We start from the raw sequence: 16,587 nt of genomic DNA on the forward strand, positions 1-16,587 counted from the left end.
AAGTGCCAGAGTTTTGCCAGAAACTTGAGATAAACAAAAATAGATTTCCTCCTTAAGCCAGGAAGAGCTATATAAGGGTATATTTTGAGAGACAAAATAAAAAAAAATTAAATTATATGTGTGTGACTGTTATTTTCTTTTTAAATTTTCATTTCAATGATCAAAAAGATCATTCACAGAGAAAGATTGCTTTGTTATCTTTAAATAAATAACAGATGCCACAATTCTTCTAGAAGTTTTAAAATCCCAGATGACTTGTGTTTTTTGCTGGTGAAACATAGAATGTATTTTTCTCTCGAGGGCTTTGGAGGAAATCCAGAAAACTCCTCTGGTGATGGCATAAATCTGGAGTTGAGGGGGAGGAGCTGAAATGTTGGTGTATCTGCCTGGCAGCCCACTGATATTAAAAGGAGACAAAATCTGAGTGTCATCAGTTTGGCACCTGTCCTCTGGCAGTGGCCAATACCTGAGGCTTCAGAGGAAATGGAACACAAATGATAAAGCACTTGGCCAATTAAACTCTGCACAGTCCCTGGAAGCAGAGTTCCCTTCTGAACCCCATAGCTAGGTAACTAAAGCCCTGAAGCGTAATATTAGATTACCCTCATTATCTTAACTCAGACAGGTAGAAACAGGGCATAAAACTACCCAGCGTCCTTTAAAAGCCCAGCCACTAATATTAGATTCAATGGGCTCCTGCAGCAATGAATTCTCTGGTACTGTCACGGTCAGAGTGTCACAGACTCACATGAAATGGATCGTCTCTATCAATATATTAGATTTTCTTTAATTTTTTCCAGGGAAACAGAGGTGAAAACTCCTGGGTGAAGTGGTCATTAAAACAATAACAGAGCCATTCTAGAGGAAGGGAGAGCGACTTCTCCTTGAAAAGCTCCACGGTGCAAGAGCTAAAACTTTGGGGCTGTTTAATTAGATTCAAGAACAAGCTGGTTCAGCCAAATTAAAGGGTTTTAATTTCATAAATGAAGAAACTATCTTTTGAAAAGCAAGGAGTTTGCTTGTGTTAATCAGAGGTAGGGAAGGGAAGCAGAGGACCACTCCAGGAAGGGAGTTATGACCCCAGGTATGACAGGATGGAGCCACAGCTGGAAAGCTGCTGTTCAATGCAACAACATTTCCTTGACTCTACAGAGCTGACTGCCCACCTCTAATCATTAAAAATACCCATTTGACTTCTGATGCAGTTCTGGATGAGAAGACCCTGACTGCTCTGTTCTCAGAACAGCTCCACTATGACAGTCAATCCCACAGGTGTAGGTTCCAAAAGGAAAAAAAAAATTATCTGTGAACACAAAGAACCGGGGGAAAAAAAAATATCTATCTAATTTCAGGTCCAGTGCAGGTTCATATTGCTATAGACTCCATTGTGCTGATAATAAAGTCCAAACTCATCCAAGGCTCTACCACATCTGACACGGCCCAACCTGCCAAATTACTGCCTTTCAACCCAGCGTTCACCCTTGGCTCTCTGTCTCAGAGGGATCTTGTCCAAGGTTAAGGAAGATTCTTCTCTCCTGCTCAAGGGTGTTTGGAGAGCCCCTACAGGGGCCAGAGCAGCCCATCTCCTGCAGCATCATTCTGCAATCATGCTCCACATTATCTGCAGACACTCATATGCCTCCCTGCTCATTTACCTAAACAGCCTGCTATTAAATTAAACTAACATAATCACACAGATAGCTTTCCCAACAACAAAGTCATATAGAACACTTTGCCATTTGTATGGCTGAAAAGCTCCCAGTTGTTCAGCTCATTTTGCACAGCAGAGGATGGCAGCATTAAACCCAGACGTGGGAGCTGCTGGAGCTCAGTCACATCGTGCTTGAAAGCGGATCTCGATTTTCCACTGTTGTGAAATTAGTCACTGAGTTCACCCCTGGCAATGCAACCGCAACAAAGAGCCAATGGTAACAACTACAGACCTGCTGGCTACATCCACTGCTCTCCTTCCTGTGCTCCAGGAGTCACTGCCCATCAGAGAATGAATCTGAGAAAGTCCCCAGGTTTGTCAGAGCAGGGCTGGTTCTCTATCTGCTGCCTCTCAATGCCCAAGACATTCCTCCTTGGGAATAGATGGGAGACATCAGCTGCTATTGAGGATGTGAAATTTCAAATACTTCCACCCAGTCTCTTGAAAACCAGTTAATTTGGATATCAGTTTTCACAGGAGCCAGAGAGAGCCTTGATTCCTCCCCTTTCCTTTCAGTGTGGTAGTGCCTTTAAAGCTCTGTAAGAGTAACATGCTTTTTTCCCTTCTTTTTTTTTTTTTTTGCATCATTGCACATTGGTTTCAAAACATACTCATTTTCCTGACAGACTGTCTATTTTATACCTGTAGATCTGTGTATTTTTCTTGACCTGTCTTTGCATTCTTCTTTCTCAGGCACATCTTTGACACCTCTCAAGGAGCTTGGCTTGGGAATTTGGTTGAGACAGAACTCGCATCTCTGCTTTTCCTCCTCTTTCCTGCCTTCACTTTATTTTCATATCTCATGTCAACACAGACCACAGCTGTGCCTTGCTTGTCAATGCCAGGCTGCAGTGCCTCCTTCCATCCACTTCTTGATGTGTGTATGGTTTAATTTTCTGCCAGCAGGACAAGTCATCTCAAAACAAAACATAGGAGACAATTTAAAAAGGAAAAATACAGTCCTGAATCCAGCATCTAAACCAAAATGCTTACAAATTAACAAATTATGGCATATTTGAAGCTAAAATGGATGAAGTCAGTTATTATGCAGAGTTCTCCTAGATGAGATGAAGTGACAGCCACAATTGTAACAGATCCATCTACTAGAGGATGTGCACAATTAAAGCTCTGAGTCTCTCCTGCTCACAAAGGAGGAATAGAAGGAGTCCACAGTGCTGAGAATCTTACTTGGTTTTGAAGTGCCTCGCTATTGTTAAAGGAAATGTTGAGTCTGGATTTGTTTTTGGCTCTAGAAAGGAAAGCTTTAGCTCTTTATATTCATAAAAGAAAGCCTATTTAGAAATGAAAGACACGGTGTTGCATGGATAGCTTATAACATGCAATTAATCAGGGATTTATCAAGGACAAATAAAAAGAATTAGGTACCACATTCTCTAGGGGAAGCAAATCAAGGGAAGAGATAGCTTTGCAAAAGAAAGGAGAAATGAAGATAAATAGCAATTGCCAATAAATTTGAGAAAATAAAGATGTAATGTTAGGGAAAAAAATATTGGCACAATGTTTTATTTAAAAGTGGTAATAAAAACATGGCTTACTTTGATTTCTGCCCTTTCTGGTTTATTGTTGATATAAAGATAAATTGACTCAGACTTCCAGGAGCGGGAAAGCTACAATCTACTATTACAGGCACTTTAAAACCCAGCCCTGCTATAATAACTGATTCATTATTAACAAGATTGGCTTCATTGCATGTGGGTATTTGTACGAATTGACTGTGACCTAGGGCTGATTTAGGCCCTGACAAACCCACAGCAGGACCCCTGGGCTTGCCTTGGAAAAGCCAGGATGCATTTGGTAACACCGTGATGCTTTGATCCACCTACAGAGCACGTTTCAATTACCACACATACACAGAATTCAGATCACATATAAAGACAATGGCCAAGTTTTTGAAGTTGTGGATCAACCTTCTTCAATTTACCTTCCTAATTCCACTGACTGCAGCAGTGCCTATCTGGTTTTCACTAAGGTAATGCAAAAAGAAACTCAAGTTTTCAGAGACCAAATTTTTCTTTAAGCTTTCCTTTCCTTCATGCCAAAATCCCATGAAAGAATGGATGTCCCTGTCCCTTGATGTGTCTCCGGTTTGTACTTACAACTACATTATGAGGTGTTAAATTACACAGTAAAGAGAGAAATGAGGACAGTGATAGAAGGTGCCTTTATACAGGAGGAAATTGTCCTTCAGTGGAGAGACTGGTATGAATCAAAATTTGAATTTCAGGAACCTGAGTTCTGAGTTTCCAGCTTGGGCTCATCGCTCCTCGAGGACACAAAGATGACTCGCTCTCCGGTCAGGATTACACTTCAGGTCACACCCACATTTCTCCTGAGCAGCAAGAGCTTCCCAGCACCAAGTGGTGCCAGTGGAAGGCAGGGCTGAGCCCCTGGGCTGCGATGGGGCTGCGATGGGATGAGCAGCAGGACGTGCGTCACGCTGCATAGCACAGAGAGCGGCACCACTGCTCTGCTCCGCTCATAATTTAATTATTCACTCACCACTGAAAGGCACTGAGACAGGCTAGCGGGACCCGAGTCTGCCATTTCAGCAGGCTGAAAATAAAGCAGGCTCTCCTGCAGTACTGGTGTAGTGTCAGGGAAATGTCATGCTGCTGTAGTTATTAACTGAAATAAGCAGGAAAGTAGAGAAAAAAATGCTTGTGCTAACATACTGCCAATTAACAGAGCAAGCAAAGCACTTCAGTGTGCACATCTGAGTGTGGTTCCTTTAAAAGCTCAGAACTTAATTGTCGTGATTGCGCTTAAATACGTAAAAATCCCATTTGTCACAATATGATTTTTAGCCTGGTTTGCTAAGAAAAAACATTTTGTGGGATCATGCTGTCTCCATTTGTCTATCAGTCTGCTTCCCTCTCCATACTCTCCCTTCACTCTGCTTGCTAGATTTCGAGGACTGCTTCTAAGTTCAGCCAAAGCTTGGCAGACAGTCAGAGGTCTCCAAAAATTGCATTTCTGTGAGTGTCACAGGAGCCAGCATCCGGGAAGAAAGTGCCATTAAAATGTTCCTACTGAGAGAAGAGGTTTGGTGAAAGATCAAACACAAGAGACCTGCTGGAGCTGTTAGAGACCCCCCAAGAATTCACCTGTGGGATGCCAACCCACAAGAAAGCCAGTTCTCTTGGTTTAGCTGCTCTAAAGGAACTAAACAAATTTTTAGGATTAAAGGTGTTAATTATTGGGTGTCCAGGTGCGTTGGATGCCTGGCTGTTGTATACACCACGGATTAACAGTACCACAAAGTTAACCTGAGGACACAGATACGGGATGGGGATCAGGGGAGCAGAGAGATGAGCTGTCACCACAGATAAAGAGCACAGGACAGCACCCCTGGAAATGAAGACCGTGTCTCCTGGGTCTGGGAACTTGTGTTTCAGCAGCTTAAAACATTTTCTTGACCCCAGTTCCAGTTTCTGTGAGCTCACACACTCTGCTTCTTGTCAGGGGTTGGTGGCAATGATGAGAACCAGGGTAATTGATAAAAGAGCCTGTTTTTTGGTCACAGATTAGGTGATTCCTAATGAAATAATGAGCTATGCATGTGATCCCATTTAAAACTACTTTTCCATATTACAGAAAATTTGCATGGAAATGCCTGACTCACTAGATTAGCACCTCTTCCTTTGGAAAGGGAGAACACAAGCTTAGAGGTGAGGCACCATGACAGCAGGGCACGCCAATCCAGGCAGCTCTGCCCGTTTCCCCTGGAATTAATTAAAAAAATAATCCTTCTGATTGCTTATAGTATGAGTGCTTTTCCCTCCCCACCTCTGAAAGGAATACAAAGCAAGACGTGATCCTAAAACCCACGAAGTCTCATGAGCAGAGGAGCAAACAAAACCTCTCTTTCTCATTTTAACAGGGAATTTGTCAGTTCAGTATCTGTCAAAATACTTTTGAAAAATAATCAGCTTCTAGTTTCACAACCATATGCTGAGGCACTGAGGAGGCATGCAATATCACCCATCAAACAGATTAGAGGCATCCTCTTCCAGCTCAGGGACAAAACGAGAAGATCTGCTTCTAAAATGAATTTCCATCCTGAAATATCACTTCGCTTTATGTACACACAATACAGTGTGCCTCAGCCCAGTCAAGTCTAATTGGCACTGGTCCTGCATGAGCTGTCCTGTTCTCTGGGCCTGGTTCTGACTTTGCTACTCAAAGCCATGAGGAAGCCATACAAGAGCTTTTCTCTCTTGAAAGTGGCCCACAATAACTATCAACACTGCATGTTGAGATCCATTGTCAAACTGGGGTATGGCTTTCCCAGACTGGCCTGTCCTACGTGGTGCTGCCATGGGGATCTCCACTTCTGCTGAGGGCCAGAACAGTTCTGCCATGAGCTGGGCACAGACCCTGACCCCAGCTCACTCATTCCATGAGCATTTCCATCGACTGTAAGCAACTGCAATAAGGAAAATTTCACTCTGGCCTCATTCTTCCACAGGCTCCACTGTGTTTCTCAGACTCTATTTGTGCCCCAGCTTCTTGTCAGCATGATTAAAGGCTGAGAGATGCCTAAACAAGCAGTCCTGTAACATATGCAAAAATCCTTCTGCAATGATCATCTCCTTCTCTGAGGGCTGCATCACTCAGCCCGTGTCCCTTGGCACGCTGGGCTGCTCCATCCCAGCTTCAAAGTTAAGGCCACGTCTTTGTTCCCTCATAAATATTTCTCCTCCGTTTACGCACATCTTTTGTTCGCTGTTCTCATTGTGCAAAGAAGACTGAAAATTCTCACTTTCTGAACTTTTTAATGTGTGACAGAAAGAGGGAGACAAAGAATCCAGTTATTAGGCAGATCAGGTTCAGAATGAATCACAGAAGAAATTCTTCGTTCCATGACCTCGTCTGAGAGGGCTCTCTGCAGCCTGGCTTTGAGTTATGTGGGCCTGGAATGGGAACGGAGCTGTGAATATGGGACCCATACCAAGCTGACTCTTTCAGGAAACAGAAGGTTTTACACATAACCCCACTGGATACAAGCATTATAAAAGGCACTTCCCTTCCGGAATTAATTTTCTGTTGAATGGAAACGCATCGAGCCAGATGGATCTATTTCAGGAGGAGCATCAGGCTGGCACAGGTCTAAAATCAAAGATTATTGGGTTTGTGTATTCAGAGCTGGAATAGCTGAGGGTGAAGTGTTCAGCGCAGGTCACGTCTGTGCCTGAAGGAGCACCCCACAAAGGATGTGTTGAGTGACTTTGCCAAATATTAAAGAAATACGTGAAATTTATAATTAATAATTGCAAACATTTTCAGTGTTCCTTGCAATATTAGCAGTAAATAAACAAAAGATACTTTTCAGCTGCTGAGAAAGTTGCAACTTCTGGCAGATGCAAAAGTTCATTAGAGTGGTAGAAATGACTGGCCACCTGGAAGAAAGGTGGCTCCAGTGGAGAATTTGGCAGCCCACATCCCTGTGATAGCTTTGGAAAGTCAGCAGCCTAAATGCACAGACCTGGCTCCTGGGGATTCTCCGGGCGACACACAAATTATGTAACAGAACTACCAAAAAATAAAAGTGGTTTCCAAACCCAAGGCTGGCACAGGCTCACACCTAAGACACCCAACCACCCATTTTTCCACGCCAAACCCACTCATTGCTTGTGGAAATTGAAAGCAGCAACTCTCTCAGCAGCTGGGCAGCTTGGCATTAGGCTGCTTACTAACTCCAACATGCTCAGCTCGCTCTCCCCTCATGCCCCACTCCCATCTGTTACACGGAGCCACCTGCAATCCATCAGCAGGTTTTAGCATTAACAGCTCTGTGCTGGAAAAGCTGATTTCCTGTCAGAGGTGTGAAAGTGCCAGCTCTGCACCCGAGGTTCAGTGCTGGTAACACAGCCAGCACTCACCCCCAGCTCACACCAGAGCAAGGGGCGTCAGCATCGGCCACCAGCTGAATTCTGCTCGTGGCAGCCACTAGTGAGGTTGAGTCTTGCAGATACAGAACTTTGCAGCTATCAGCTGCCTCATTTTACACACGGCTGCATGGCCAGAAATCTGTCTTACAAGGAATCTATAGAGCAACTGCAAATTTTCATCCTGAGGAAAACTAACCTTTGGGTTATACAATGCTATTTCAATTGGGGATATTTTTAGTCTTATCACTGCCTTCAGTTCAGTGTGCACAGGAAAGAACACCACCAATCTTTGCTACAACACAAGGCTTGCTTGAAAATGAGTTAATATAACAAAAAAATACATTTTTATTTACAAAAGCTGTTCATCCTAGAGGCATATGAGAACCGCAGAAAAAATAAACTCAATTTCTAAAAGGGCAGTAAGGCCCCATTGCCAAATAATATACAAAACCAGTGTAAAAAATCCAAATGAAAAACAACCAATTAACCCTACCACCCCACCAAAAATGCTAGAGGAAAAAAAAAAAAAGAAGCAGCAAACTTCCCCAGTATTGCAGGAAAGGGTTTTCCAACTGTCTTCATGGATATCTTCCATGAGAAATCCTATTCAACAAACTCCTTTTTACTTTGCAAATGGTCCTGAAGTACCACTGGCAAGACAGCCACAGTGAAGTGCTAATCTGACCTGGTCAGAGAACTCCTTTTTGCAAAACGCAAACTGGAGCCAAACAGTGCAAACACAGAAGAAATGAGAGCCCCCAGAACTGGGAGTCAGAAGTAAAAAAAACCCAAATCCCACCAGATCTCTAGTAGAAAGGGGAATCCTTCCAAACCCTTCAAGGACGAAGGACCCTGTTCTCAACCATATTGAAGTGGTACAGGGACACAGCAAGGCTTCATCCTCTGTACTACATACACTCCATCATGACTACCAAACCTACTCCTCCTCCTGTGGCAAAAATGACTTTACCTGGCCAAATTTACTACTGGAGTTACTGTACTGATAACCACTGACTGTGCTGATGCCTCTGGATCAATAGCAAAGATTAATTTAGGCAACTGACTTCAACAGGACTAAGTGCACAGATGAGCTGAGGAGAATTTGAATCATTGCTGCAGTCACAAAAACCGACTTGAGGCAGTCACCCCGTGCAGCCAGCAGTGTCTGTCACCCCACACACTGCTACAGCACAGCAGCGCTGGCAGCATCTGCACTTTGCTTAGAAAGCAGCGTCACTTTTGTACCTGGCTTAGATTCCCAGCTAAACACAACTGCTGACTCAACCACAGAAGTGGTTTTCAACAGCTCCCCAGGAACAAAATCCAGTAACACTCTGGGAACCCAGAGAGAGCAGCTCTGTGCTGTGAATCCTGTGGCCCACAGCTAGCACAGGCCTTCACACAAACAGCTCCTCTCCACAGACCTGCCTTGGCTTTCCTTGGGGAAGGAGGTGTCAGGAACCTGCTGGGGGAGAACAAGGCTTGTGCCAGTGCCGTGCCATTTTCCAGGGGCTGTTCTCTCATCAAGGGAGATCCTGGTGTTGCAGCAGTCTCTTGGGCTTGTTGCTCTAACATGCAGCCCAGGAGGTTGAGACTGAAGCAAATGCACATTAAAGAATCCCAGAAGCCAAGCATGTTCCTCTGTGTCCTCATCCACCAAATTTGGGTTATTTCAATGTGATTCCAGACACTGGAATTCCAAACACTGTGCTCTGAAACAGATAACACTGTCCTGTAGTACTTTGGCATCAAATACCTCTGCCTGACAGAACCATTTTCAAGCAGCAGAAAGCTACTTAAAGAGAAGCTCTTTTAAAAACCTTTTCCTTGGTTTAGTTTTCTTCATCACTGCCCACTCTCCCAGGATGACATGCAAATTACAGCTCATGTATTAAAAGTATAAATCAGACCGGTGGCAAGCAAAAGTGCTTCCAGAGAATGGCTCCACAGGAGGTGATACAAGGCTTAAGATATTCAGAAATCTATATCCTCACCTTCCCTAAAAACGGTTTGCTCATTTACTTCAACAACTCTTCAGCCCCCAAGAGAACTCTGCGTCCACACTGCGCATGATGACAAAGCAGAATCTCTCTATTGTCTCCTCAGCTCTCTACCCTGCTCCTGCCCTCGGACTCCCCTTCAAAGCCAGTAATCAAGGACATATTTGAAGGAAAACAAAACAAAAAATCTGGCCTTTTGCCATTTGTCAGAGATTCTCAAAACCAACCCATTTCTGCTGCATTGTTTCACTAACGACTGCCCTCAACAAAACAATTCATAGCCCCAGGCTCATCCTTGGTTTGTGAGAAGATCCCTCAGAACAAGTCATCCAAGTAAATTAAATCCAAACACAATTGTTCAGAAATGAAAAGGCCCCTGACAAGAGGGGCAGGGAACTGGTGTGAGAGCTCCTCTGGAACACCCATTCCACAATGTGGATTTTCCACGAAAGGTGCTGCTGGACTATCTTTCCATGCACAGCAAGGAGTCCAACTTAGCTAAACCAGGTGAAGTAAAAAGTTACTGCGAAGAACTGCAGAAAGCACAAGTCCCCTTCCCTCACTGTGAGAGGAGAGCATCAAACCAGAGGGATAAGAGAGCAGAACTCAGCTCCAGAACACTTCTTTGGACATCTACAGATGTGCACATGCACACAGCTCACTTCATGTGGACCTATACCAGACCACAGGTGTGATGTCACTTCAAGAAATAAGAATTTGAAAGCCCACAAGATCAAACTGAGAAGTAACCAACAGAACCAAGGTTGTCAACTTTAACCCAGCAGCACTACCATGTGTTTAAACTCAGAGTAACCCCAGCTAAATCAGAGGACCCCAGACCAAGTTGCATCATTGCTGCCTTCTGTTGCATAAGGCAAGAAATCTTGGCTCAGGAGATTGCCCTACACTCTTTTTATCCCCTACAGGACTTGCAGAGTAACCAGTAAGTGCCAGTTGTGCTGTGTCTTGTCTTCAAATCTGTCTGGAGAACTTAGATATTCCAGAACACCTGAAAGGATAGCAACTCTAGGGTAGAAAGACAGTTTTTAATCTGTTTGCACCTACTCTGCTGTCCTAGAAATGGGTTTTTCTTCCTATGAAGCTTCCAGATATTCACAGCCATTTCCATGGCACCACAGCTATGAGTTTTAGGAAAAGCAGACACATCCAATTAGTATTTGGCTGCTTTAGCTCTGTGCTCTCAGGAGAAGATGACTTTGGGTCACTGGGAGGATCTCTCTCTGGCTTTCGCTCTCAGGAACTCAAGGTGTCTTATTTCAGAGGACAGTTTTGATCAATAGGACTACAACAAGGTTGGAGGCTGCTCTGCTGTCATTGGCTCTCTTCCTTCCTGTTATCCAGAACATCACAGGCTCTTTTTATTTTCTACTTTTTTTTTTTTCTGTCCTTCAGTGTGTTGGTTTTAACTAAATGATGGTAATGACTACCAAGAGAAGCCCCACAAACAACAACAGCAATAAAAAACTATGCCAAGTATGCTGAGAAAGAGAAACTGAGTGCCCATTAGTAAAGTTAGAGAGGAGCATTAAAAAAAGGCAGATTTGTTAAACATGACTCATTTATTTTCCTTCCTTTCATAAATCTCAGTGTTTACTTGGATAAGTGCCACACATTCAGCGTCTGAACCTTCATTCTAAAATGATGCTCCTGGTTTAACTGCTACCTGCCTTTATTCACTAAAACAGCAAACAAACAATAAAACCCCTTAAACGAGAAACCAGCTCCACCTCTATCTATTAAGACTCTTTTAAAGCCAGGTTTTCTAATCCTCCAAACCTGTGCAGTGGCTGTAGGTGTGCAACCACCACACTGCAGCTCCTCTCTGGGAAGATGACAGACCCATATCTGATTTTCCAATCCCAGCTAAATGTAGAAAGAAATGGAAGGATACTGAACCAGAATACAGCTGAAAAAGCACCAAAATCAACATCAGGGAAAGGCTTCCTTACTGCCTCTACAGACATTGCTTTTAATCTCATGTGGTACAAATTATTCAAGTTCCACACAAATGAGTCAATGATAAAATTACCACGATTTTTTTCCTGTCAAAATAAGCTTTCTTCCCAGCTACAAAGGCAAAATGCAGAAACATGACATAAAAAAAATAGTTACCACTATATGAAACACAGAGTACAGGGAAAGACTTTAAAATCACTGATGTGCTGCCGGAATGGAGACATTTTTTTTGTATTTGTGAATATTTTGCAGAGCTGAGTGCAATTTTGCCTATTATACAAAAGAGAGCTGCCCTCTTTTTTAACTAAACTTTTAGAACATTTCTTCCTAAAGTGCCTAAATAGAGTAATACTATTTTGAATATTACCTCATATTTATATAGAGGCTATCCAAATATTGGCTCATTATGTTTTCCTTCTGTTGTTCTGGGGAATAAAACCTTGACCTTCCTGAAAATGCTGATTGTGAGCTCCCTCAGCTACATAATTCAAGACTAACACAACCAAAGCAAGTGTGAGGGGAAAACTGGTCTGTTGGACTTGACCACTTTGCAATACAGAAGGTCATGCCTGTAGCAATGATGATTTACCCAACCCTGAGAAAATGACCCAGCACAATAGAAAACCCTGTGTGGTAAACCAAGAAATGGCAGCCTAACTTGAAAAAAAAAAAAAAAAAAATTTTTTTTTCTTCCTGCCTTCATGAGAACCAACCTTGCACTTCTTTAAAAATGTCCTCAAAACAAGGCCACGTGAAGAGAAGCCCATCACCAGGATAAAGAAACCACATGACTGAGAGCAGAGCCCACAAGTGATGTAGGCTAACAACAGACCATAAACACGTAAAATAGAAATAGTTATAAAAGATGTGGGTATGAGAAGTTTCATTGGTCAAAGGCTGCGGTCACACTAAGTGTGACCTGTGCATGAGTGGCTTTACCTCTCTCCTCTGCCAAGGAACTGCTCTTCAACAGAGAGCTGCCAGCTGTAAAAACTTCTTTTTGACAATCTGGACATGTGATGTGGACATTCACATGACTCTCCTGCAGCCTGTTCCCAACCCTTACTTTCAAATGTGGAAATTTGGACCCATTTTCAACCAGTCCCAAGCTTATCAAGAATAAATTGCCCTTTTAAAAATCCTACTGTAACTTTTACCTATGCAGATTGCCAAGCTGAATTTTAAATGCAATCACTTGGCTTCCAGAGCACTCTGAAAATCAGGAGTCCCAGTCAGCAGGAATCAGTACTCTGTGCCCAGGACCTGCTATTTCCATCATTTTAAGCCTCTGCGCTGCAATTATGTGAATTGTCCACTTTTCCCCACAGCCTCCTCCATGAAATGCATATGTAATGTAAACCCCATTGATCACACTGGAAATTGCTACTGCATTTAATCTTCCCATAGAGAGTAAAATCAAATAATGATGTGAAACAAATGATAGCCTATCAAATTCCAGGGACTTCTCCCAACTTATCCCTCCACATCTAAAACAGAACAGGTCAAAGGGGTTTGGTGTAGAAGACATGGGTAGGAAGACATGATGTGAGAATACATAATGAGAAGATGAAAGCTCTCTTAATCTTTGCAGATTGAATGAAATCTAATTACATGCTGTATTGATTGTTGTGTATTACTGGAAAGAGACAGTGAAAAGGGAAAAAGGCAATTAGACTGAAATTGTAGTCTGACCTTCAATTGCTTTTGGCACGAAAGGTTATGCTCTACTTGGGGCATCAAAAATTCTTTTTCCTCTATGATGAATCATTAGCAACAGTCTTAGATGCAAAACTGATTAAGGGAAAAAAAATCAGTCAAATTAATAATTTTTAATTTTTCCCCTTTATAAAAAAAGTAAAGGAAAAGGAAAAGAATACCAAGGTGTTATCATTGTAGCATTTAGTGAACTGCTACCAAGTCTAGAGTTCTATGTTGAATGAGAATAAAATATATCCATCAATAGCAATACCATAGGAAAAAAAAAAAAAAAAAAATATATATATATATATATAAAAAATGGATTGCTCAACTAGCTCTATAATAACTCTGTTCTTCAAAACAAACATTTGTTTGACCCAAGGTCAAACATCAGGAGGTAATACAAAGTCTCTCCAAGAAAATTCCACTGACACGTTCCATTGCTTTCCTTTCCTTTTACATGCTCTGTTCATTTGCCTCCACCAAACCCAGCAGCAGCTGAGCAAGAAGAAAGCTTTCAGAAATACTATTTTTCCCAAGTTGATAAAAAAAGCAGAGCACGAGCCAAATGAAATCTATTGTTTGGGTGTATGTCTGCACGACTCTGCAGGGAATCATGGCAATTCTCATTCAGCCCATTCTAAAAACTCTTGTTCTGCCAAAGATAATTGCAAGGACCAGCCTTCTCCTGACTTTCATACATGGTCCTCTGTGTTCTGCATGCACCTCCACAGGCACTGCACTCTCTGATTTTATTCAGACTGAAAAGTTAATGAGTTCTCAAGTGATCAGTTTCGGGTTGCCTCTTTATACATTTGTAATGTTACTGCCTGTGTTTATTTTCCTTGCTGAAGGTACACGCTTCCAAATAACATTTCCTTGATTGTATGTAAACAAATAAATGTGACAGAAACAAAATTCTGTGCAGCTGCAGGGCTGGTCTCTCACGGAGAGACTTTTTATTGCACTGGATCATCAACAGAGTCCCTAGAAAATCCAGGTAAGATTTATGAGTTCAGGCCTTGTATGCATTACAACAAGGTCTCATCTGAATAGAAGAGAAAAATAAAATAAAAGAACATTGAGATATTACCAAAAATTTACTCAATAGGTAGCTCTAAATTTTCTGGTTTCAAAGAGAAAGGACCAAGAGCAGAGAACTGAAATACAGGGCTGGGCTGCCCTGCTGCAATGATAACACTGAGCTGGACTCAGCCTCCTCCTTGAGGGGTTCTGGGTATGCAAGGGACTCATATTCCTCCTGAATAAAATCTGTCTACCTGTGTCAGTCTCTCCATATAGAAGAGACTCTGACCCACCTTATGAAAAAGTAACATCCAAGACAGCCTCAGTCAGCTCTCTAACCTTGTGATCAGGCAGCATGTGCCGGACAGGGGCTGAGAAACCTTGCTCAACGTTCAGGTGAAGCTGCAGAGCTCAGAGCACACGGAGTGTTTGTGTAACACAGCACAGCCCTGTCAGACAGGCTCCCCCAAATCCCAGTGCTGCTCGAGCAGCAGTTTATGCCCAATAATGGCATAAATAATGAGTCATGATATTACAAACAGAATAGCACCGAGCTAAGCCCAAATAGAGATGCTTGGTCCTGATTTCACTCACAGCGATGCAACTCTGAGGATTTCAGTGGAGCACCTTCTAATTTCTCAGGACTTTCTGCTTTTGTGGAAACATGATGAGGGAGAAAAAGTATTTTTTTCAGAATGATGATGAAATAATTAATCTGTGTTAATGTACCACTATGCAATAATAAAAAAACCCCAATAATTACATTAGAGAAAAATTAAGGGGAAATAAACAGGAAATTTGAACAGCTCAGCTTGTAAAACTTCCTGTATTTTCCTGTGTAAGAACTTCCAGGAAAAGAAGACTGCCTGCAGTGTTGGATATGACCTGAAGAAGCAATGTAACACTAAGTTCAAGTAATTTCACCATGAAGATCCATATCCAATAAATAAAATTAAAGAAGATGAAGAAAACAGTTCCCAAAATGGAGGCATGCTTTACAGAGAACTTCCAGTCATTGCGTGCAACGGCGCCTGCCTGGCACGTTATGGACTCCTGCTGATTCTCCTGGGGATGGCTATGCTAGGATGAACACAGCACAGGGAAATCCTACCCAAAGCCTCTCCTATGAACAACACCAAGAACAAACCTATCTGGGCCAAAAAACCCCATTCATTGAACTACAATGGGTATATCTTGAGGAGCGATCTAATTTAGTTTGGGAACTTTGTGGCTTTGTGGAAATCAGGGGGATTTTCCTCTTAAAGCCTACATTCTTCAAAACTGTTCCAGAATATGGTTAGAAAATGCAGCTGCTGACACTTTCCCTCTAATTCCTGAATGTGTGGGTTTGGGACTAACACCCCACCCCATGTTCCCCCTCTCTCTGCCCTGTTTATCCAGAGCAGAATGTGAGGGGATGCCTGTTCCCTAACACTTGCTGGCACCAACTCATTTTACCATAACAGCCTAACTTACTTAGATTTATACATTCATTCACAAAGTAGTAATGGGAAATATACTTTATGCTAACCCTCCTATTTTTCTGGATTTTGAGCTACAGTAGCCTCTCTTAAATCAACGCTACGAGTAAGATTTCCACAAGCAGCCTAGAAGCGCATTTGCTCTACTTAGACATATTTACACTGAAATTTTTATTTGCTATGAAACACTAAATGTTACATTTATATTATAATTTCATGCAAAAGTTCACTCCTTCAGCCTTTTCTTGTCCAAAACACTGCTATATTTAATCACATACTTATTTCTTTGATGGCTCACACTTAGAACTCTACAAATCTATGCAAATACAAATGCATTAATTTTGAAGAATTAGTTTCTATATGAAATGTTATTTGTCCTATAACAACTTTGATGGCTTAGCCTGTTTTACTACTGTGGAAGGGTTCTTTGCTTACCTAGCAATCTTTTTCAAGGCTGGTGAATTAGAATGGTAAGTCATAAAAAGAACTGGCGGATGCTTCCCCTCCTCATCAATGACAATGACAACTTTAAATGGCAAAATCATTAAGGAAACATATGGGTGCTATGTTTAAACAGACCATTAATAGTGTACAATGTTAGAACTCAGCAGAATGTTTTTAAAGTAGTTCTGAAACCAAGTATATGGCTTCCAGCTATAATCTAACATTGTATTTACTCTACCAACAACTTCCTATGCAGAATTAATATATCCAGCAAACTGTAAAAACCGCTGTAGTTCGTAGGGACTTCCTCTGATCCTGAAACCCCTGAACCGCAGCCT

The 16,587-nt window shown here is 42.1% G+C and overlaps 1 protein-coding gene across 5 annotated transcripts in view; it reads right to left on the reverse strand.

Annotated features, from left to right (window-relative positions):
* GALNT9 (polypeptide N-acetylgalactosaminyltransferase 9) overlaps nucleotides 1-16,587 on the reverse strand; it is a 251,345-nt gene that overhangs the window by 108,864 nt on the left and 125,894 nt on the right. The window lies entirely within an intron of this gene.

Source organism: Hirundo rustica, chromosome 17, assembly GCF_015227805.2.
Source record: "Hirundo rustica isolate bHirRus1 chromosome 17, bHirRus1.pri.v3, whole genome shotgun sequence".
Lineage (NCBI taxonomy): Eukaryota > Metazoa > Chordata > Aves > Passeriformes > Hirundinidae > Hirundo > Hirundo rustica.